This window comes from Plectrocnemia conspersa, unplaced genomic scaffold (genome assembly GCF_051122295.1).
Source record: "Plectrocnemia conspersa isolate PC_06_02 unplaced genomic scaffold, ASM5112229v1 ptg000013l, whole genome shotgun sequence".
Taxonomy (NCBI): domain Eukaryota; kingdom Metazoa; phylum Arthropoda; class Insecta; order Trichoptera; family Polycentropodidae; genus Plectrocnemia; species Plectrocnemia conspersa.
The window spans coordinates 9,787,302-9,812,375 of NW_028277177.1; the positions used below are offsets into that span (position 1 = coordinate 9,787,302).

The 25,074-nt window shown below is 29.3% G+C and overlaps 1 protein-coding gene across 4 annotated transcripts in view; it reads left to right on the forward strand.

Moving 5' to 3' along the window:
• Window positions 1–6,528: 6,528 nt before the first annotated feature.
• The window catches only part of sona (sol narae metalloprotease), a 100,932-nt gene continuing 82,386 nt past the window's right edge, over window positions 6,529–25,074 (forward strand). For all 4 annotated transcript variants that reach the window (XM_088201319.1, XM_088201318.1, XM_088201317.1 and 1 more), the window contains exon 1: window positions 6,529–6,669. The gene's annotated coding sequence lies outside the window, so the exon portion shown is untranslated. The remainder of the gene's footprint in view (window positions 6,670–25,074) is intronic.

Sequence of the window (25,074 nt, forward strand, 5' to 3'; positions counted from 1 at the left end):
ACGGGGCCCTTTGATTTCGGCGAAAGAAAAAAGGAGTTAAAAAGGGTCCAGGGGCCGGTTTCGGTACACCCAGAAGGAGTTCGACAAACGATACATTATAAGCTCGGCGAAAGATTCACCTATCCTTATGGTAATAATTTACGTACACCTTCGGGGGTACACGAAGGTCTTTATTTTTAAAAATGCATTATAAAAGATAAGTACATATATTATATTTCTCAGCAATTTTATCGTTGTATAATCAACGAAATGCACGATATAACGTATGCTTATCGCAGTGTAATTTAATATATTTTAGATTAGCATATAATAAGCTATAAATTAAATTAATTAATTTTACTAGGTAATTTATTATTTTTAATATTTGCCTTTAACTAGTAGATTATAAATTATAGATAAAGCTTATTGTTTATTTTTTATTTATTTTTACGTTACAGCTGAACACTCAAATTTTGAACTGCAATCAACTATTTTTTTCAGTTACTAATATTTTTTTTATATAAAATTTATTTATTATTGAAATACACATTTCTTCTTAACAATAATATTTTTATTTTATATACACATAGTAAGAAATCATGAAACCTGACATATATATTCAAGAAATTGCAGGAGTTGGGTGCGTCTAATGACCTTGGGAGATACATAACGGTCGTTATCAAGTGTCACACTTTTACATAATAATTTTTATCAATAAAATCAAAAAATGTTTATTATTCAAATAAAAAAGTCAAAGTCATGTGTATAAATATTATTTTCTGTATTTTTATACGTTATAATTTGACAGTTGCTGTTCAAACCCAAACCTAACCTATTGATAGTTCTAAAACTAATTATTGTTTTAGAACTTTCATTATATCAAGTCCAAAATACTTATCTTTCAGGGGGAAATAAGCGGGAGCATAAGTACAGACAGACATATCTCACATATTGCTCCATATTTTGTCTGCTTTTCGATAGCACGATTTTATTACTTTTGACTTGCACCGGAAATTCACTATATGGCAACACTGAGCAGCAAAGAAAACACGACTAATTATCAGGTAAATATTATAAGTAGATGTTTTTAATAATTGTTAATGCATAATTAAAATATTTATATATTTATAAATAAATAATATAAATGTGCTATGAAAAATATTTTCCATAGGTAATAAGTATATCAAACTCTCTGTTTCCCTTTACTATTTTTATCAAGTTTTATTATAAAATGAAAAGTATATATAATATACCATTATAGAACTCAGTGCTAGATATTATCAATGTTGAGATAACTTTAAAAGTATTATGATAAAATACTATGGTATAATTTAACGTAAAAATCGATTAAATCTTCATAATCGCCGCGAAGTCGGTTCGCTAGTTAGTCTGACAGTAAAATTGCGAATTTTCGCCACGCTTGTCTGCTTTTTGCGTTATTTTCACTTTTTTTCACTGGTCAAGTGGGTCGCAATGACAAAACTCACTCAAAACCCGGGGTCAGATTAAAAGAAAATGATAAATAAACGCAATCGTTAATCATTCGTTCATAACGAATTTTCTTCGAGAGTCGCATAATAAAATCGTTAAGACCTCGACGCGCGCATATATCAAACTTTTCAGTTTTTCCTCTTGTGATTTATGGTTATTTATATTGTATTGTAATTTGCAAATTTTTACAATTTGATACTCGACCGCGATCGTTCTAAATCATTTTAATGAAGGTGTATGGTTACCGAGACGAGCCCTTAAAAATAAAAAAAGTTTTCCTCTTTCGCCATATATGCAATATTTTACATTACTGACTTTAATTTATATCAATCAAGACCCTTATCTTAACAAATTGTTTCTTTAATACGAGTTTAGGACGTAATTCAATATTTTTTTCATATAGAACATATACTGACACTGAAAAATGAGCTAAAAGTAAATTTTGAACTGAGGTCATTTTAACAGGGCACTTGGTAATATTTTTCATCCCACGCTTAGAATTTTATACTTTTATTTAAGCTGACCTCTTTTGACCCATATTTGTATGCTTTATTTAGGAGTTTTTATATTCATTGAACTTATAACACATTGCCCTTGAAGAATAAAAGAAACCAGGAGGAATCATTTCAAAGAACTCAGTTATTATTAATATTATCCTTATAAAATGTGACTAATTCCATCCAATACATCAAAAGGTTTAATTTGCCGTAAAAAATAATAATTGACCCACAGACATTAATCAAACAATTTATACGACCCTTGATTTTATCTGCGGATCATTACTCATTTTATAGTAAAATATTCATTCTTATTATATTAAACTTGTGCTAAACAACCTCAATTCAAAATATAAGATAGAGGTGGTCTTCTATTAGGAATTTGAATATTTACGATTCTGAAAAATAGCTTTTATAACTAAGATTATAAATACCAATTTTCCAAGAATTTTCCTTTTAGATAAAACCGCCCAACACTATTTTTCTCGAATTGAATGACTCTTTGGAATACGAGAAATTTGTATTTACTTAACGAAATTAAGAATAAACCGTGATTTATGAGTGCGTATTGATATTAATTAGCACTTTTAGGAAAACATATATTACACATCCGTTACAGGTAACCTTGTGTGTATTTTGTGGGAAGATATCATCGGTGTGAATGTATTATATTATAAAAAATAAACATACATTTGCCATTTATGCGGTAAATGTACATATTAAATTATTGCTAAATATGAATACGATTATATTTGTAAAAAATCAATACTTATATTATCTTTAAGTAATGGCAATTTTCATAACAATTAAAACAGTTTTCATTTAAAATATTTTAGAATGAAGTATAATTTTTTTTATTAATTAGGAAAAATCTAAAAAAAAACAGAATAGAAATTATTGTTGTTTTTTTAAAGCAACAATAAAAAACACACTTTTAAATGTGATTTTTTAAATGACTCAAAATATATTTTCATTCTGAAGATATAATCTTTCGGTCATTTTTTTAATCCTTTAGTATAACATGTTAGGGGCTATGATTTAAAATATTTCGATAGCTCTCTCTTTACATCTTCTGTATTTTTGATTTTTTCTATCTAGGAAGTTTTGCATTGATCAAAATAAATTGTAGTCGGAAGAAGCATGGCCTGTAGTATGAGATAGATGAAATAAAACCTTGCAGCCAAGTTCTTTAATTTTATCGAGAGGCAATTGTGATACATGGGGACGCGCATTGTCGTGTTGTAGAACTATTAGACTGTTAATTTGAGAAGGTTTTGCTTTCATTTCTGTCGCCAGAACATCATCGTATATTTTTATTGCCCTCCTATATTCCGATTAGATTATTTTAAAACCATCTTTATCATTTACATATATCAGATATCGATATTGATGTCAACACTATATAGAAATTATTACAAAAAGTCATTGTTTTAAAGTATTTTTATTTTTTATAAATTAAATTTTGCTATAAAAACTGCTTTCGCATTCATAATCAGTAGATATGCTTTATAGTAATTATCCTTATCGATGACTCGTCAGCACTCGAACGTTTATATCTGAATAGAACGTCCAATTGTGTGCCATATCTAAAAGGCGTTAAAGATCTCTAAAATCGCTTATGACGCATGACGTCTATAAAAATCTCACATCACTATTTTTTCTTATCAGCACGCCTTGCATAGGTATATAAAAGAAGTCATTTTGCATAATTTTGACAGTTCAACAGCGATCTAGTTCAAAAGTGGTTCAGTGATTTCGGCAATCGTATAGTTTTCGTCCAGGAATTCAGTGATTTTCTTGGTACATTGAAAAGGTAAGATATTTTTTTATATGCATTTAAATGCTTTTAACAAAAGTCGACAAACTCTCGAGTGTTTCCACAGTCTTATGTGCATATTGAATAAAAATCGAGTATGCAAATAAACGATTTTCTTTGATAATGCAAATTTATCGAAGGGCGCTTCGTGATCAATGCCGTGTGAATTTTTCTTAATGGACCGTAAAGTAAAAAATCGCGAATGGAGAATATCTTTTCGTTTTATGTTTATAAAATCTTGAGCTTTGCCACCATTTAAAATAATAAAAAAAATCGGTAATAAGATGATAATTAATTAGCGTGACTAAAAACGTGTCATTGCGTGTAAAAAAATGTTAAAAAATTTCGGATAAAGGGTCTTTGTAACCCTTGTACCTTGAAACTGTAGGCGTTAAATATCGTTTTATTTTAAAAACCTGAGCTTACATTCCACATAAGATTGTTAAAATCGTACCATTTTACTGAAGGTTGGGAGTCACGTATTATGGTTTAAATGTGTTTGTAAGATTGGATATTTTAAATGATAATAACTATAGTAATATTATATTAATATTGATCAGACCTCTGATTCAAAGTATTATGGATGAATTATTGCTTTTAATAATTTTTCTATTCATATATAAAAACCACATATTTATTTAAAAAGAATTAAATTTATTAGTGAATTCATAATTAAAATAAAATTAATTTACGTTGCAAATTACGTACCCTTTTTTATGCACAAATAAAAAAAAATATTTGAAAAAACTTATTGATTAGTTTAATGCAGGAATAGAAATTCCTGCATTTAAATTAAAACATAAATAATAAATGGATTGTGTCTTACACTAATAATGGTTAATGCAAACGTGGCACAAGGGTTGTGTCACCGGACAGTAACTGTTGCATGAAACGTGGCACATAAGTTGAGCCATCGGTCTGTATAGTGCTAAGAAGCAATATATAAATACATTTATTTTACACCAGTTATACATTGATCTCGTATTTTAGAAATTGTTATAAAAAGGTCGTATATAGATAACCCTTAATCACACTCAGACTTATCGATTCTTACTTCAATGGATATGGTCAGATCCATTGAAGTCCTATGCATTCCTCTATGCTGAAACAGACATGCTTTCTGATTTATTTTTTGACAGTCTTCATTTTTGGATGCAATATGTCTGTCTATTATGTTTTTTCTAAATAATTAAAAATATTTTAAAATGTTAAAATAATATGTATATATTATCTTATGAGAAGACAATTTACCAAATCATAATTTCATGTGTTCGTTCTATCGCAACTTCTGATCCAAGGCCATGCGAAGGTACTTAGCGGTGTTAGCACACGGTACTAGTTTTAATAACGGATCAATTCTCCGATTTGTGAAATTAATTTCAGTTTATTGGTAGATTCCTCTATGATGCATGATAATTTATTTTTTTATATCTTGAGTGAGACAATAACTTCTTTCATTTACTAAAAGTTTTACTCGATTAGATCTAAAGCGTTGATAAGGTGGATGTGTGTAAGGTAAGTTTTTTTCAATAAATTGTCGTTGACCGCCGATTCGGAATATAAACTGACTGTTTCGAAGGTATACTTTCTCAAGGCATCAGATATTTTAATCGTTTCTGATTTAAAGCGTATACTTTGTGACTTTAGCTGTTAAAAAAATTCTCCCAGTGGTGCCCTATTTAATAAAAAAACACATTTTTTAGACGGTTTAAACGCTTTAACACAAGCCGAACTGGATTTATTAAATTATTATTATTGTAAATAAAAGAGTGGATAAAATAATGAACTAGATATCATTATGGTGAAATTTGTAAAAAATATTATAAAATATATTTGGCTGCTGATATTAATGCTAGCTGAAGAGTGCCACACAGTTGGCAAGAGTGAAGTCAGAATACTACATAGCACTATATTATAACATGTGTCAATACGAAATAAGCTCAAGGGTGTGTTTCAAGACTTGATAACGAAAATCGGTTTGTAATGAGTGTCTGTGGCGTCACGTAGGGAAGAAATAAAAATCTAAAGCACGACTTTGATTTCACTCAAAAAAATAAATGATAGTTGTTCACTATTAGATAACATTTTTTATTGATGTTCCGTTTCGGTTGAATTTGACTGAAAGCGATTGTACTTCACAGACAGGTAACAGTACTAAGACATCATTATTAAATATTTTCTGAAATTTGAAACTGAGTATTTTTTGGGAAATATTAATCAGTAAATCACTACTCATAATTGAATAGTAATCTCCTGCTGTTTTTACATCTTCAGTTATTGCACACGCGATTTCAGCGGCCGTCGAACCGCCGATTTCCGCGGGGTTCACGCCCTTAGGGCTCATGCCACGTCCACCCGCTGGAAAAACTCATCCGCCGGTAGTGCCTTACTGCCGTGGTGGTGGTGGGAGTAGGCGAAGTGTTAAATAGTGTGACGGGGCGCGAGGCGAGCCAGTGTGTCGCCGGGCGCACCGCGAGCAGCTCTCCGCCAGCGGCGCTCAAACAGTGGCTCGCGAGCCGCCGATTCGCACCACTGCAGGGGGGAAAACTCGAAAGCGAAATAGAGGTGGCGCCCGCGCGTTGATTGTACAATATATCAGTGCATGTAAAGTAAAATTCAACGCGAGTGTGACATAAAATCTATTATAAAAATTGTGAATTATGGATAGGACACGCTTAAATAATTGTCTTTGAATCGATTAACTCAAAAGTGAATTGAATAGTATAAATATATAAATATAAATTGTCGCGGAAAAATGCATAGATTATAGATTCTCGTGAGAACTTTCTTCGCTATAGTTGCTAGATAGAGAGTGAACTCGTTCTTGGTGGGAGACTTGGTGGCCCAGTGGCGAGGGTCGTCGCTTCGTCGTTCATTTCACTCTCGGTAAGTTGACTTTCAGTACAAAACTAGTAGGTGTAAATGCAAAAACGGCCATGTCCATAGCAGATATTTTCGATTGGGGACATACTTCAAAAACATGTAATTCTCAATCAAATTGATTTTTAATCTTATTATCAAATTATGGATGTGGGTGATTTTGAAGTTCACCTTAGTTTTATTTATTGTTATCATTATATTGAATATTATGTTATTAATCATTCAAGCATATTACCTAATAGTATATTCGAAACAAATCAACGATATTTAGGGTTTTTGGCTTAAGAGTATAAGGCAATAAATAAGTTTTATACTGAGGCTTTTATCGTTACAGAGATATTGCTGTATCAGTGCAGGGAAAATTACCTGACTTCTCTAAGCAATTGGTTTTCTATATAAACATGTATTTAACAGATGATTTTTGTTAATTTCTTCTCATTAAATTTATACTATAAAAGTATTTTCACTATTTCATACATATACATTTTAATTAAAAAAAGCTGAAATTAGTAATAAATCATTTTGATATAAAATTTAATTCACACTATTTATAATTTTGTATTTGACCCTACTGTTTCTACTACCTAGTATTAACCTTTTTACGATGAAAGATTTTTAATTCAAATTATTTTAAAATAAATTAATGATAATTCAGACATTATTGATCAATATTACCTTGAATTTGCCTCAATATATTATGTATCAAATTAAGTTTGTTGTTACTATTAGATTTAGATCATAGATAAAACTATAAACATTATTTACTAATTCGTAATACATATTTAAATGATTTTTTTTAAATCAAATGAAACCGAATGTTATTTTTATTTAAACGTTCTTTTGTCTTTACCGTTATTAGTTATTCGTTATTATAATTAAACAGTTGAAAATCGATCGATCGTAATAATTTTGAAAATTTAGGCGACTTTTCCGGGGAGTGTTGGGAAACACTGGTTTTGAAACCGCGAAACGATCGTGAAGAAACGTCGATGAATGACTTATAAAAGTTATGATGATAATGCGTGAAACAGGTTTTACGCTTTACCGACAGTTGATATTTATACAAAATATGGAGTTTGTCGCCATAGAAAAATTATAAATTAATTAAAAACTACTGACTGTTAATGAGTTAATTATTAAATTATTTAAAAATGTTATTTATGACAGAAATAAACTATTAGTTGAATGAAAATATTTGTAAATAGTAGGTAGAATATTAATAATATACTAAAAAAATATATTTTTTCCATTTGTTTTGCAATTTGTCATTCAGCAATTTTTCACGTGACTGGATTTTTCTCTTTAATCTTTCAGTCGAGTTCTCCGTAATAAATTTATTGTTGAGATGTTTCTCCAGTCATTCTTTGATTTCTAACTTACAATTTCCCCTTCTTCCTTGACAATTTTCATTTTTAAGTCTTTGTGAATTTGAAAATTTAAGACATACTATGGAGCATTCAATTTCGCTCTTCAAGTTTTATTTTGGAACCTCTGAATTATTTCCATATTGGAGCTGCTTGCTGATCTTCAAAGTTAAATTAGCATAAAAATTTTCATACGAACAGCTTATTCTAAACTGTCTGATATTAGTTGCTTTCTTTTATTAAAAATATGAGTTTTCTATGTAAGCTTTCTGTCGAGGTGCATCTCCAAATATTATACGATTGTGGAAATATTACGTTATTTAATCAGACGAGAGGACTTCTAATGGTAACATGGAAAAACTTTAGCTCGTTTGCTTTTATTCTCCAAATACGCAAACATTATGGTATTTTGCTTAAGTTTTCTTGGAGATGAGTAGAAGCTGTGTTTGCGTTCTCATGAGATACAATAATAACTATGACGTCAGGAAAGGTGGCGCAGGTAGTATTATGTGTAGTTGGCAAGTCTGCTGTATATGTTAAGTGCAGTATTGGCCCTACTATACTGCTCTGAGGTACTCCAGATTTTATTGGATTTACTATAAAATATCTATCGCTCAGATATTATTATATTTTAATTTTGCTTAATATAGATAACTTTTACGCTAATAAAATTTTAATTAAACATATTTATGATACATACGATGAACATAAACATTTTTTTTTAATTTATTCCATTTAGGATTTTTGCGGATTGTCATAGGAATATTATTATACAAATTCACACCTCCATATATAATTCATAACTTTTTAACTATTCTTAATTTTTTTCTATTTCTAGTATTAAATCTATGTACATCTTTATTTATTATTAAATATTTATTAAAATAATCTGGTAACGTATATATGGATACTAAAATATAAAACCGTTCCAATCTATAAATCATACTTCTACAACTAGTAAATATATTTTTATTGCCCTATTTTGTAGTTTTTGCAACATCAATTTATTTAATTTATTGAACATATCTAAATGTTTGCACAATAATTAAAATGAAGCAATATTATACTATTGTAATATTCCTTATAATTAATAGATTTGATTTTATAATTTCATATATATGGTAAAGTAGTGCCATTTTGATTTTATATTTTAATCTCATAAGGAGAGTAGCTGAGCAATATTTCCTCTCTGGTTTGCCACTCAGTGTATTTGTTCAATTTTGCCGTGCTCTTGCAGAAAGCCGAATTAGTGACTTAGGATTAGCTTTCGTTTCTATGTTAATGGAAATATTCTACATAGCAGTAGCTTCTCAAATATACTTTAAAGTTTTACTGAGTTTCTATTTTTTAGTTTAGTAAAAATACAGATATATAGTTTCCATATTATCTGATCTTATTAATATTCTTGATATATTTAGCAGATCATTCTTAATATTTAATATAATTTGATTGTAATAATTTTAATGATATATTTTTAATATATGACACAGTAGTCTTATCATTAAAATATATACATATATAATTTGATATAAACTTGCTTTAAAATATATTTATTCATATGCTAAATTAATACAATAAACTGTTCATTACGATTTTTTTGATAAATTACATCAACACTCAAAAACTTATTTATTATTAAATTAATATTTTAACGACATTTTTAATTTATGATTATTTTTAAATCAACGCAATATCGATATTAACAAGATCGTAAAAATTCCAAATGCATAAAACTTACACGTATAAAATAAATATTTAAGAAAATTTGATGGAATTGCCGTAATTTAAACAATAAACTGTGTGCTCATTATAATACTAATGTTTATTATATTCTAACGATATACTTTATAAATATTTTATAAGCAAATACCGCATTTCTAACCTGTGAACTTTATTTATTTTATTTGACTTAATAAATCACACAAGTGTTGGACGCAACCATTTTAATTAGTGCCAAGGATTCTCAAGCATGCAATGAAGTAATTTGGCACGTCAGGTGCAGTAGTATGTATGAATATATACAAATTTTGCAGCTATTATATAATTTTAATTAATAATGATATTTTGAATAATAATTTAATCTCATCAGATTATATTAAATAAAAAAAAATATTTATTAAATAATATATTGTATGAAATCATCCGATCCTTGAGCCATACTTTTCCAAATTCATAATCACAGTATTAGATTAATGCAATCTTATAAAGCCATGTGCACATTTATTCACTCACCATATATCTACATATGCGAACTTTCCATTTTGACTCTCGCATGCAGGCGCGATTATAAAACGTATATATTTATACGAAGCACCATTTGTCGTAATATATGCATCACGATTTTTTTCTCTCCTCTCTCTCTCCATCTCGCTCGTCGTTGATTCATTTTAACAACGAGTTTCGCAACACCCGGTTGTTGAGACAATATCGAAAAAATGCAATAGATCAATCTGTGTGAAATGCGATGAAATTCGTGTCGTTGAATATTTTATTCGATCGTTATATAACGCATTATCGAATCGTAAGATTGCTGTAAGTGTGTCAAAATAGAATCATTACCATTTCGATTCACAGTTAAAATGTGTTAAAGTCTGTACTAGTCAACTAAACTAGAACGTCCTTGCTACGGGGCTTGGTGGAAAGCATTTAATGCCGTACAATCGCTCATTCTAAATGTTATTGTAGGTGACGGGCTTGCTCTATAACATTTTATAGTTTATGTTTTTTTGCTGTTGTTGTGTGTTATGTTTGATTGCTTGAAAATGTGTAATTAATATTGTTAAAAATAATTCGAAGTCCTTCACGTGACTGGTTTTATTTGTGGAACAAAGCGCACGGTGTTGTATTAAACGCTTTGCAATATCAAAGAACGTTTCGTTGGCATTCCTGCGAAACCAGTTGTACAATGTTTATATAAAAATGAATTTGATATACATGTCTTGTATGCATGTATGTTATGTAAATAAATAGTGTTACTTTAGAGCACAATTTGATTCCTAATCGATTGAATTTGATATAGTAATTCAAAACTTTATCAGTTTTATATTATTAAAAAATAGATAAACACTGTTTTAAAAACGTTCCAATCTTGTATTATATTTAAATTAACAATACAAATAAAATGCTTAATTTTGAAGTTCTGATTTCAATTTATTTATTTGTATAATCTAAAGATATTTTTATGTTTCATAAAATGACTCAATTGTAGTTTATTTTAGACTATGGCAAAATTTATTTATTATATTAGGATGTTCTTAATATAATAAATATATTTATTATATTAAGTTATAATCGCAATGAATTCAGGTATTTAAATAATTTAAATTCTCACGATCCGTTAAATAAAAATATTTATAGATATTTTATTTTATGACATTAAATAACAACGCAATATTGTATTTCAGTTCATAATTATTAGTTGCAAAATGGTAGCAAAGTTAAAAACTTAAAATATCATAACTTCGCCGGATCAAATCTTTCAAAAAAATGTACCCCATAAAAATGTTTAGAAGCTAAATCTGCATAGAAATAAATATAATAAAAAATATTTTTTTGCTTTAAAACAAGTTTTATATTAAGTTGATCGGACCTCCATACAATTTTTTATAAGACTCGCAATTTTCTTATGGCTGGTAATTCCTTTGTTTTAATGACTAAGAATTGAATTTTTGTTTTAATTATAATATTTGCTAAAAAAATAAATCTGTCACTTTTTTGAAAATTGCCAGAAAATTTGTTTAAAAGCTAAATCTGCATCGAAATAAAATATAAAAAAATAGTTTTTTGCTTTAAAACAAGTTTTATATTAAATTGATTAGACCCCCATACGAACTTTTATGAGACCTGGAATTTTATTAAAGCTGTTAATTCCTTTGTTTTGAAGATTAAACTTAAATTTTTATTATAAAATAGAGCTCTTAATAACCCTTATAATATTCGCTTAAAAAATAAAATATGTCATGAAAATAGTTTTTTGCTTCAAAACAAGTTTAGTATTAAATCGACCGGCCTTCCATACAAACTTTCGCAATTTTCTTAAGGCTGATAATTCCTTTGTTTTAATGGCTAAGAATTTAATTTTTATTTGAATATAGAATTCTATAATATTTGCTGAAAAAATAAAATATGTCACTTTTTTGCAAAATGGTGGCAAATTTAAAAATTTGTTGAAAAAAATCCTACAAAAAGTTTGCTTAATAAAAAACGTTTAGAAGTTAAACTTGCATTGAAATAAAATATAAAAAATATACTTTTGCTTTAAAACAAGTTTTATATTAAATTGATCAGACCTCTATACAAGCTTTTATGACTGGTACCCATTAAATTAAAATATTTATGGATATTTTTATTTTATTACATTAAATAAAAACGCAATATTGTATTTCCGTTACTTTTTATTAATAAATTTCATTATTATTAGTTAAATACTGTTTATTAAAGCATATTTTTTAAGCTTACATTAAACATAGACAATAAAATCAAGCAATCAGAGATTAGCGTTTTTAATTAAATTATAGACTGTTTATATGACGCCACTGGTTGTTATCTAGACTGTTTTCTATCTGGTTTTGGTTGTAAACTTCATTCTTAAATTGATACACACTTTAATAATTAAAGAACATCTGTTATCAGTGGTAATTAACATCTGAAAAACATAGGTTTGAATCATTGGAAGGTCTGGAAGGTCGGAATTAGGGATTAGTATATCATTTTAATTTAGTGTTTTTCTAAATTTTCCTAATTGCACAAATAAATATTGTGATATATAAATAAGATAAAATCAAGAAAGGTTGTGTTTGTAAGCTGTAATAATTGTTTATAATTAGTAAAATGTGTATCACTAATAGATAATTATAGATAAGGGTTTCCTAGATTTTTCTGTTTTCACGGGTGAAAATCGTGCTGAATATATAAAATAAAATCGAGCTAGGTTATGAATAGTCAAATATATTATTTGTAAGCTGTAATAATTGCTTATAATTAATAAAATATATATCATTCATTTAGAGACTTTGATTATAGTCACTATTTACTCAGTAGTTGTTGATTGTGTTTAACCCGTTGTAACATATTAGGGTAACGTATTTTATGTTGCTACGAAGAAATTGAATTGAATAATTGATATTTTAAATTACTTTATCATGTATTTAATTTATTTTAATATACATACATATATGTATCTTTAAAAAATTGGGAAATATAAATATTTTTTGTATTTTTTACAAAAATTGTGCTAGAAATTTGCTTTTTATTTAATGATTAATTAAATACATATTTTTGAGTTCAAAATAAATCTTCTAAAAATTATTTTATAAATCTAATAGTTATATCTATTTTGCTCATATTTTTATTAATACATTTTATATAGATTGTAAATTAAGAAATATTGAAAAAAATATTAATTTACGTCGGTATAAAAACCCATAGAGCTAAATATTTTTTTGAATATATTATTTAATTAAATACAAATATATACATCTAACCCCAAATAATAAAAAAATCATTGCTGTTTTTATGTTGTTTGTTGACGCAGGAAAATAATATTGTTGTATTTTTTCTAGAACAATATTATTATAACAATATTATAACCAACAATACAAGCACCTTAAATTTTTATTTAACTATAATTCGTATTGTTTTTTGAATTTTTTATTGCAATGCTAATTAATTGCATAGCAACTATTAATTACCTTGACTATATTGTCAATAAACTGCTGCATTTCAGTTACATACTATTTGTAAGTCCTTGAATGTAATTTTAATTCAATGTAAAATTCTTTTCGTTACCCTCGAGCCACGCATCGATAACGCCGGATAATCGGCATCCGGATAATCGAGACCACGTGCGTTTAAAACAAGTACAGTTTCCTTACAGAAACAATTCTCGAGCTCTATTATTTTTCACCTTGGTTCTATATAGAACTTTCAAACAAACGTCGAAGGACATGGGAGAAATCGGTCCAGCGACATTGTAAGAATCTTGATCTGATTACAAAATATCAATTTCTCAATAAATTCATTATACAATTTTTAATTTCAGTGTTAAATGAGCAATTAGGGAGAGAGAGAGGAAATGATTATTTTCTATCCAAAACAAAATTGTTAAAGGTCAATGATTATTGTAGCTCGGAGGCTTTTGTCGAACCGCAAATACGACCGATCGAAAGTGCAACAATATTGAGCAATTTTAAGTTGCGGTTACTCTTCATTTTTGATTATGCTAATTTGATTATATTTTTTATGCTCTTCCGACTTCTAAATTAATAATTTTTTGATTGTGTGAGAATGTGATTGTTGTTGATTTTGATAACTTCCCATTGTGCGCTTGATTTCGCTTTAAATGCTCATTGTTATATATATATATATATATATATATATATAGTCGTGATATTTTTTCATGGCGAAAAATGAAATAGACCTACTACGTACGAGAGGGAAAGCATAACATCAGTGAAATTTGCGAATAAATAACATGTGGGCTTGCGGTAGAAATTTGAGATTATTTCCGTTTAGCATACATTTGAAGCAATCGATCGAAATAAATTCAGTTAAAAATATTTTCTTTTATAAGATAACCCTATAACGGTTAAGCGCTCAATCGTAAATTTTGAATTGAATAGAGGCAACTCGAATACGATGATTATCATATTTCAGTGGTAAAAATGTGACATTATCAACATAAATTAAAAACCATAGCACCGGCCATTCTTTCGCTTAACAAAAGGCTTCATAATAGATTCCAGTCTTCCTGCACTGTACACATATACATGCAGAGGTCCGTTTCCTCCGGGCTCATTGTTTAGTCTCGAGGCAAGAAATGAATTTATAAATGAAGGAGGTTTGAGGTACACTATTTCGAGAACGACAATGACACGCGTTACTGTCATTACCATATTATTGAATCACGCTTTGGCTGGTGGATGCACCACAAAAACGCTTATTACAACACCACAACAATCACGCCCTGTTGCGGTCTACGGATTACGTACTTTGATAGTAAACAGTCAAATGGCAAAACCTTATTTTAAATTGGTTCAATACGCCTTGTAGAGGTTATTATGATTATTTTAATAAAGGTCAAGTACTGTAATTACACTACAATGTAATATAACATGTTGAACTTTGATTGTTGTTTTTTTTTTTAATAAAAAAGGTTTCGCATATATACACTCGTTGATATCTATTGATTCACACAATGCCCTTATACATGAAACAGTATCATATAATTTGAAAAAAATAGCAGAGAGCTTATAAATGTAATATTAATAAGCTGTAAGTCTTCTTTTTTATATTACTTATAAATATATTATATATTAATCTGATTTCAACGGCTCAAAAAAAACAAATTATAACTCCAGCTAATAGAATACTGCTGTATTTTTTAAATGAGACAATATGTTAATATATTTTGTATTGATCCATTATTGCTATAAAAATAAATTAGTTTATTATTTAACTTTAAGCGTTCCAAAGGGACTCTCAAGTTTTTTTTCTGTATGCAGATGATTTAAAATTATTTAAAAACATTTGCTGACTCCTTCTTTCTACATACTGATTTAGATTCTCTATAGAGATGGTCTTCGTAAAGTGCCATACTATGTCATGTCATCAGATTATTCTTAAGATCTAGGTGGGAACATTTTGGATACAGAAACTTCCACTAAAGATCTCTGAATTATTCGGAAGAGCAAGTGGATGTATTCTCTTTTTTTAAATAAAAAATATTTTTAATACAACTTAATAATTTAACAAATTAGATATAAACATTATTATATATGTACACCTAGACGTACATGTGCGTGGGTTTTATATTTATAATATTCAATGAATTATTCTTAAGCAAGCGCACATAAATACAGAGTGGGTTAAAGGGAGCGCATCTCTCATACTGTGTGTACATAATAAATTAATTTTTATATCATAACTAAAAGACAATTTTAAAAACAAGCTTTGTTATATTAATATATGTATATTATTACTGCATATAAAATCACAAAAACTGTTCCGTCATATTTATTTCGCATCAATAAATATTAACTTTTATGCCTGACCCGTGTCCTGTGTATATAAATGCTAAATTGAAAACATTTTATAATTTTATAAAAAAATGATTTCATATGTAATTCTCAACACTGATTTTGTGTTATCTTTGCATGGAATTTTAATGTACTTTTGATATTGTTATAAGTATGTTATCAGCTGTTAATTTAATGTACTTTTATACACATAGTATATGCTAAGTTAAGTTATTTTTTGTTGATTTTTCAACGGGCAATATGCTGATTTATTATTTTTTACTTACTATATACTACAACTAAAAAATACATATTTTATATATTGACGTATTTAAAAGTAGAGAGACTTAAGACTTTAAATACCTTATGAGCATCTCTTTATTTATTTAATAATAATCGCAATGTGCCTAAGAACGAGTTTCTTGAATATAACATCGTGTAAGTCTCACGTCTGCTCAATTTTTTGCCCCCCAACGCTCGCATATTTTTTAATTTTGTTTATATAACTGCTCACTGATTCATAATAAATACCACTTTGTTCACAATTAACTTGTAATTAACATTATTACATTAAAGCATATCTATTATATTTAAATGTTTAATTTAGAGCTTCTAATAAATATTTTATCTTCGACTTTATCATTTGCTTATAAATTTTATCAATTCTTACATTTCTTAAAAATAATATTAATTAGGTAATTACTATCAGTGTAAATACACTAATCAAACAACTCTACCAGCCTAGAACTTGGCCTTTTCATGAGCTTGATTTTTCTATTTACAATCAACTCTAATTGGTTAGTGGTTTTGCTCACTCGAACACATTATATAAACGGAAGTGTAGTATAATATAAAAGCGAAAGCGTTCAACGAGACTTTACGCGTTGCAAATATTTAAAAAACATTTTTATAACGTACACACACAATTCTGAAAGAAGTAGTAAAAAAAGCAAGGTTCACGATTTCGAATAGCATCACGAGCTTTCGTGAACCGTTTCGCGATAATTTGATCTGCGAGATCGGCTCCGAGTTGCGCAACTGACCGGTAACGTAACTCGGTAGTGACGTGCCGATTTAAGATTGAAAGTATTATAGGAAAAAGTGTCGTTTGTTAGTCGATGATGAAGTCCATACAAGGGCAGACTTGCCTATCGAGATAACGTCCTCGACCCATTTTCTCACAAATTACTCTCTGTTCTGTAACCAATTTGATGAGTTATAATAAAATTATATCTAATAATATGTTTAATTGTGTTATCGCAATATTTGACCCTAATTCATCATGTTGCATCGGCGATTTGTACGTGTGTTAAATTAAGTTTTATTATCTCACGATAACAGAGTTAGATAGAGAATATATTCGTTTGAATATACAAATAAATATATGTGTGCCTTAATCGTACTATTCAATTTGAATATGCTTTACAATTTTCTACTACAACGATGACGGCACGGTTTTATTGCTTTTGACGTGGATTTTTGACTTCTGAGAAGGGATAATTATTTTTTGCGTGGAGGCGTGGAAACAAGGCGCGTGGGTTCCACACGCACTAAGCGACGAGAATAAGGCAACGCGCCTGCCTCATACCGTGAGAATCACGCGATAAAAAATAGTGCTTTAGGATGGAAAACTATTGCTCATCTTCAGATTACCATTTATTTAAGTCTCTACAACATAATTTAGATGGTAAAAAAATTAATAATGTCAGTGAAGTTAAAACATTTCTTTCTGAATATTTTAACCAGTCAATTTTTACAAATATGGGATTAAAAACTTACGTGATCGATTGAAGAAGTTTGTATCTGTCTATGGAGATTATTTTGTAAAATAAATTTGTCATTGAATAAATACTTTTCATTATAAAAAATATCATTTTTTTTGGTTCTCCATAATATAGTGCATTTATTAAATATTTTGTTATAAAGTATAGATGTGTTCATCTTAACTTTTCGAACAGATCGTTAAACCTCACGTACACATATCGAGTTAACGCGTCATACAAAAGTAAATATACATGTATATCTTATTTAAAAAAAATCACAATCGATCTCGTTATCTTGTTACACCCGCGCGTGTTTTTGTCCAACAATCAAAACGTGCCCAAAACTGGCGACGAAGGCAAACACGTTTTCGTGATTACGGTCGTTTTTTCTCACTAACGCCGTTATTGTATGCACATTCGGGGATATATTACGTTATATGACGTCACGATATGTGCTGAACCACCGCCTACGAGTGAAAAGTATGCAATTTTTACATAATACAAAAACGTACAATTTGACACTCGATGGTTTTCAAGTTCATCACGAATTGTGGCGAAATTGTGACAAGCTCGCGAGGAATGCTATGCAGTCGGTAAATATGGTATATCGCTAATTGACAGTCGTAGCTCATAACAATTGAGTATGGAGATTGATGAGTGCAAATGGAGAGATTGTGCAAGTGTTATTGTGCAGCATCAAGTATATACTTAATCAATAATATTACTATGAAGGACTGAAATAGTATAATCCGCGAAGTAGTGGTATAAAATTGGTCAAAAAAGTCGAATTAATAAAAAAAATGAACCTGTAACCCTTCGGCAAGCTAGATAGCTCGTGCAAAAGCGTTCTCAAGCTCTAATGTCTTGGCTGAGACGGACAAGAATAAGGGACGCGATCACAACTCTCTAACAAAAATATGCATATACCAATTATCAAAAATAGTTGACTTGTTTTGGCCGCGTTTTACTTTGTATGTTTGAACTATTTTAATCACTATATTGATCAAAATATATGTTTAGATTTGTGTCTTATATAGTAATTATCTTGTTGAACTAACAGTATGATTTTCGTTCCGCTCGTCTTGCGTTAAAACAATGACAAAATTTCTTGGTGCAGGAATACAAGTAAACGTCGTATATGCAGATTTTAAAAATCCTTCAAAAAGTTTGTCATTGTCAGCTTTTGCTGATTTATCTGAAACAATTATACATGGTTACGTCATAACATTATAAGTTATTAGTGAAAAATTGACAGACCACAGTTGCTCAGATGATCTAACTGGAATTTTCCTTAGTTATTTGAGCAAACGTAATCGTAGAAATAATATTTCACAATTTCAAAAGTTCTTTGAGGATTCAGTCTTTTTTGTATGCAAAATGATTTAAAATTGTTTAGATGTATTCGATATGATGCAGACTCTTGTCCTTTATATAATGATTTAGATTATCTGTGGAGATACACTTCCGGCAACTGTCTGCCCTTCAGTATCGGGAAATAGCACATTATGTCATTTTTCTATCTCATTTACCATCGGAATATTTCTACGATTTCGGTAAGAATGTTCTGTTCAGACAAAATTCTACTTAAGATCTCCGAATCACTTTTAATAGCAAGTTGAGGTTCTCTTTACGACGGAAATATTTTGCAAAAGTTGTTTCTTCTCTCTTTTTTTAGGTAAATAATAAATTTTTAACCCAATTATAATTTTGTTTATAAAAATAAAAGCCCTCAAAAGGGCTATCTTATTAGTATGCTATTTAATAGTTGTATAAATTAAAATCGTACATCTCTCCCTAACGTACAATTACTTCTTGCATAATTTGCTCTTAAGATAATGACTTGTTTTGTGCTAATGATTTATTACAAATTTATCGGCTTCTGCATAGAATAATGCGTCCTATTATTATGGTAATACAAAATAATTTTACACCTGGCAGACACATATATTTCTCGGAAGTATTTACTAATTTTTACACATGTTGCAATCAAAATGAGCGTTGACAAGCAAATTCGCAAAATAACAGAGCAAGTATTTTTTAAATATCATTATATAATCGTTGCCCGGTTTAAACACGCGTGTGCATCTTATTAACTGGACCTAATCTTCGAGTGTGTGTTTTTTCATGCTTGCTTAACATGTGACGGCTATTTTAGAGGAACTCCTAATACTATGGCGTTTTTTTTATTTTCAAAGTTAAAATAACACAAAGAGTCTAAAAAGCGTATAAAACACTTTTAGGCAAGCGGCGATTTTAATTATTGAAGCAATTCTTAAGAAATATTGCTGTGACCGATTTGCTTTGGAAAGCGTGTCGTCTTCTAAAAACGATAATAACGCACTATTCTTATCAATTGTCATGTGTGTAATTTTGCAATTGACCTACTATATCTGTATAAAAGGATGTGAGTGCATGAATAGATATTTTGTACAGATTATGTACGATACAGATTTAAATAAATCTAAAATGAGAACGTTTAGATATTAACCCTAAATCGCTATTAAAAAATATTTCGAAAATCAAAGCAGTGTGTTTAAAGTATCTATTAATTATCAGAAAGAGCGTTTTGTAGTGCAAAAATATGAGGACTATTGGTAAAAGCAGTATTGTATATTTAATGTCACTCAACATCTCCCGGGGTCAAATTAGAACGTCTAATATATGTTAAAATAAATTAAATGCACATTTGAAACTATGTGGTTTGATGGCAAACACCGGTGATTCGCAATGAGGCAACCATAATATAAATATTTAAAAATATTTATAAATTTAGGAACGTCCGCTTGCTCTTGAATCCTTGCGCTACTGATTCAGTTCGGCTCTAATAATTTTTATATTTCATCACACAGTGGCATTGATAGCGCAAAATTAAATTTTTTTGCATCCCAATATTTCAAACATTTCCGGATTTTTTTAATGTAAATAGCAACACTGCCGTTTCCGTTGGAGTCCACGTGAAATGGCACAGTTGCAGTGTTTGTTTAAAATTAACTTTTTAATTCTTAATATTACTAGTGGTGCATTACTAAAAAAGAATTTACGTCAAAAGCAATAAAATGTGCCGACACATTTTATTGCTTTTGACGTGAATTTTTGCCTTCTGAGAAGTGATAATTATTTTTGCGCTCTCCTATTGACCAAAATTATGCTTGAAAATACTTTGATCAGTCCTCTTATATGAGAAGTCCATAGTAATATCGGTAGCTATCATATTTTTAAAACATAGTGTACTATCAAAATACAGACAAACAAATGTATTTATTTTTATGATTATTTTTTCCTGAGTGATGAGTTGACTTGACCTAATAAAAGTTTTGAAAATATAATTAGTTTTAGAAGTTTCATTAGGTTAGGTTTGGGTTTGAACAGCAACTGTCAAATTGAGTTTCGTGAACATTTTAAAGCAATATATCAGTTGAATTATATTTTTGCTTGCAGAAATATGTATCTGCTGGTGAAAATGTATTTGGACGTTACTAGTGAAAATCATATACTTTTACTAGCACCTATCAGATAATCTATATTATCACTGGTGAAAATGTATTTTGATATAATTTTACTGAAATGACATATTTTAAAAAATATTTACAGGATAGATTCGAGACTGTTTTTTCTAGTTTTTCTTTTAGGAATAACCACATGAAAGTGAATGTATTATTTATTTTTTTGATCCGGAAATTTGTCCCCTCTCCTATCCTCATCTCGGCAGGCCTGGAAACTTATGGACTAATTTTATTTTGTCAGACGATCTATGAATATAATATGTAAAGAACTGTTTTTTTTTATTAATATTATTATGGAACTGTTAATGTTAAAAATATACTATCGCAAACTCGTGTGCGTTAAGTGCGATTTATAGCCGATCTATAAAATGTATGAAAGTACTTAGTGACAATAAATAAAAACTCTTTCTAATCAATCAAGCAATTAATAAAATCAACATCTTATTCCTATTTATGATCCTTGATTCTGATTGCACTTTTAAAACATTGCTTAATCTAAGGCAAAAAAAGTCAATCTCAATTAAATGCTTAAGAAATGTTTTCTGGACTTTTCAAATGTCTCTCGAAAGCTACAAATAACCATAGAGTCAATTAGGTGCTCAAGTCATAATTTAAACGCATGAAATATAATGAATGACGCATTTAAATGTAGTCTGTGCTCTAATTAATATCTGAAAAGCAACACGTGTCTCATTAAGGTGTTACTCAATCAATTTAACGTCTTATGAATAACGATCAACGCAAAAACTCACTCGCGAAAGAAAGCGTGGAAAAACTTGTCCGATTATCCATTATCTGTTAATATAGCAGACACGCCGTTATCTCTGCGTCCGATCTAAAACGTCTGTATAATAATACGACAATAACGATTACGGTAAGACCGTTCTCGATTCTAGGCCCACTGAACTACGATTCGGCTCTAAATTGCGCAATCTTACCGCTGCTCCGCAATGAAATTGCGTACGCATGTGTATATGGCGGGCTTTATGTTTGTGTGTGTACTTCTCGTTCCTTGTGCTTGTGTTTGTGTTGAGGCCGTTGTCGTGACTGTTGTGCCGCTAGAACAAAAATGAAAGTCTTCGGCGGCTCCAACAGCTGACGGCCGTCGGTTAGCGCCGACGAATAAAATCGCATGGCGAATAAATGTCCAATAAAGAAAAATAAATAAATAAATAAACGCTAGCTTAGACTATTGCGAATAATGTGAAAAATATAAATAAAGAGAAATATAGTTATTATTGAGCATAAAAAATAATTTCCCAGAAGAGTCGTAATTTATAAATTTTAATCTATTTTATTTTATAGTATTCAATAAAATATTGATGCAACTCTTACATAATTAAATTAAGTACTTAATAACGTGTTATTTATGGTAGAAATTGAAAATTATAACACTGCGTGATCTTGAAGAAAATATGTGACGTTAGAGCTTATCAATTGATCGCTTTCATACACCGAGCAAATTGCTTTCATTCATGATATATTTTATAAACTTTGAAACATTTTGGGCTACTTTAAAATGCACCATTTGTTTATTTTTATATATTTTAAAATTCAATAATATAAATATATATATTTATTGTTTATGATAATAGAAAATATTAAATATAACTCCCTGATATCACCTCTTAGTTTCAAAGAGCGACTTTTAATTATATGTATTATAAAATACAATTCATATAAAAGGTGTTTGTCTATAAAAAGCGAATATTCGTTAAAAAAGCCCCTTCTAAAATTATAAATATTATTCAAGATTTTAAATTGAAAATAATCGTAAATTATGTATGTATATTTAACGCATCATAAAATGGAATCGACATTGTATGGAAATTCGATAATAAATTTAATAAATTAAAATTATGTATGGTATTGATAGGACGGAGCTTGACATTAAAAATTAATTTATTTGTTTAATAAAAATAAAAATAAAATTCGCCAATAAAAAAGATTCACGTTTTATTAAACTAGACCCAATTACTATAAGTTAATAATTGATTATCACATCAGTAAAAAAATTTTTGCGACTAATGTACTTGTATTTTCAATATCACTCACTTCATCTTATGTTTGAGTGACAATCGAAACTATATCTGCATCCTTCAAGCATTGAAAACCTGGATCATTTTGTGTGCGCAATGTTTCTCAAATGATATTTACAATTATCTGCATATTTCAGATAAATCACTTGCCTCAGTCTCTTCAGAATCTAATACATATATTTACACGTTAGGAAGAATCTTTCGCCACGATCGAGAGTGTCACTAACTTTAATTTTGATAAAGATTGTGCTATGACATGTTTAGCATTCAATGTCGCAATTTCTTATAATAAATAAATCTATAATTTTCCTCAGCAAGGGTTTTAATAAGGACAATACAGTAAAGCCGTTTTTTTGATAATATAACTCATGGGTCTATGGATTAAATTAAAATTGTAACATGAATCGATGAAAATTTTGCGTTTCGTTCAAAACGTTCCTTTTCAATATATGAAATTTTTATTTGGATGAAAAAGAGCATTATCTATTCACAGTACGGCTTAATTTTGATTCTAGAACTCATTTATTAATCTTTAAAGATATTTTTATTAATCTATGTTTTTTTTAGTTATGATATTTAACTGGATGTTTTATTTTAGTCTCCTTATCTAACCACACAGTTTGTTTCATGTCATAATAGACGCCCATTCTCATCTAAATCAATTTATTTAAAGCAGGTTAATTATCAAACCGGATAATCGAGAGTATGCCTTATGTTTATTTATATTTTAAAAATGTGTACAAAAAAAAAATTTTAGCAAAGAAAATTTTCAAAAATAAAATCGACATTTTCCAGAATAAAAGACATTTGCAACCAATGCGTTATTCTACATATACAACATTTAAGTATCTTACCTTTGTGGCAAATTACTTGTTATGTTGTATTATTTAGTAATGTTAGGTTATCTTTAAAATTATTATAAGCAAATAATACGTAGTAATATTAATCCAACATTGTATGGAATATTTCCAATTGCCACAATTATTATTAATTCATATTGTCGCGTCCTTGAAAGGCTGTTATAGTATAAGCACATGCAGGAACATGAATAAGTTGTTACATAAACACTGATTAATATTCAAACCAGTCGTTAAATAACAATAATAACGATCGCATTCAGTCCGATTCCGAACAAAGATCGATACGGGTCTCGTTACAGATCCGTAATTGCCTCCGCGGCGAATTTCCGACGACCTCTTTTGGCATTTCAAGTCGTGTCTGCCTTGTTGGCGATTACGCTACCCATTGTCCTGACTCATCCATTTTTCATGGGTACGTATGTATATGTGCATATATACACAACGTTCATAACGGGCCCAAGAGACGATGACCCTCGCCGAGACGAAACGCTCGCGTGATCCAGTTCGCTTCTCAGTTATTTCATCGATTTCGCTTTCGAAATAGATCACTTTTTATGTGATGTATACTTGATTTGTTGATTAGGTCGACGTATCTGCGAGTGCGTGTTGTATAATTTTCGCGAATGCGCATGCGCGCTGGTGACTTCCGATTCTCGCGAGATTGTGTCGAGTGGTGCGTTACATAAACGACGTACAGAGAAGGAAATGGACCCGCACTTTCTTTCGAAAACAAAAGCTGCCATAACACTTTCCTCAAAATCGTGTTGTATGCAAGGCCGTGAAGCTGTTGCGCAATGGTCGAGTGTGTAGTAACAGCAATTTGAGATTGGCATTGCGTACGCGATTCACATTTTCAATGATCTTGAA